Consider the following 1,303-nt stretch of genomic DNA (forward strand, 5'->3'; position numbering starts at 1 on the left):
AAAAAAAAAAAAAAAGAATTGAAGTTGAGAATATGAACAGGAAAGAGAAAAGAACTTTACAGGCATCATTCAGCATACCATTCCCTAAATCCCCTATTACAAGCCAGTCTATGCTTGTGTCATGTTGTTCTCATCCGAAAAAAGTGCCTGATATTACAGTGATTCATTACAATTATCATGAAATTACAATACAAGCTGAAGACTAACAATCCTGCCATGACCTCCACCTGGGCATATGAGTTTTGCTTGCAGAGCTTATTTTATGACTGGGGCTTCTAGTGGTATTCTTTGTATTTTTTTATTCTTGCACAATGCTTAACAATTAGAGCTAATTATGCTTGCCATAATTTTGCTACATATTAGAGAGAGTTTTTTCTTATGTTGTCATCCAGGCTGTTCAACTTTTCAGTCACCAAGGGCTGCACATAACTATACTAACGTGAGCCAAGGTCCCCCACCTGCCCCACTACCTCCCCCTGCACAAATGGGGAGGTAGATGTCCCTAGCACTCCACCACACTCATGTGCCACTTAATTCAATAGCCAATAGCTCCCCCGCTGCACCACATCATGTTACCAGAAAGCAGAAGATGGAGAGGAAGTACTGAGCCCCTGGCTGCTGCTGTGGGAAACAGAACAATAAAGGGAGCAACAGCTGGGGTGCATGCACATGCCATGAGATTTCCATTTTCAGGCACTACAACTGCGTTTCTGTTTGCACGGGTGGGATTTCCCACCATTTTAAAAGTATTTTTGGTGTGTTAAAGTAAAAGTACTGGGATGTAGCTTAGTTTGGGTCACTGCCAACTACACTGTCACATCTCTAGACTCGTTGCGTGCAAACACAAAGGCATTCAAAGATAATTACTTTCTTTTCTCACGAGGTGGCACTACACTATTTGTGTAGTTCAGGCCTTTGTCCACTAGGTGCTGCTTTCAAATGCTGCTGCTACTTATTTATTTATTTATTTATTTATTTATTTTGGCCCCTGCTCATCCATCCACCTGTTCCCACAGCTGAGGGCAGTCAGGGCACAGTGCAGGGGACAACTCATATTGCTGTCCTGCACCGGTCCTTATACAGAAAGAAAAAAATGAAGTAGCATGCCAATAGGTAATATCAGAAATATCCCACCAGCTAAGGTGGAGGTAAAGAGGGTGGTGTTTGGACTGTTGGTCAAAACCCATCCTTGTCTTCTTTCTTCCTCTGCAGAAGACTTTTGACAAAAAGACTGAAAAGAATAAATGAAACAAGAAGAACAGAGTAAATAATAATAGAATAGAAATAGAGAAAATAGAAATAG

The sequence above is a fragment of the Gavialis gangeticus genome, unplaced genomic scaffold, assembly GCF_001723915.1.
Source record: "Gavialis gangeticus isolate Ggan-Ray unplaced genomic scaffold, GavGan_comp1, whole genome shotgun sequence".
In the NCBI taxonomy this organism is placed as follows: Eukaryota; Metazoa; Chordata; order Crocodylia; family Gavialidae; genus Gavialis; species Gavialis gangeticus.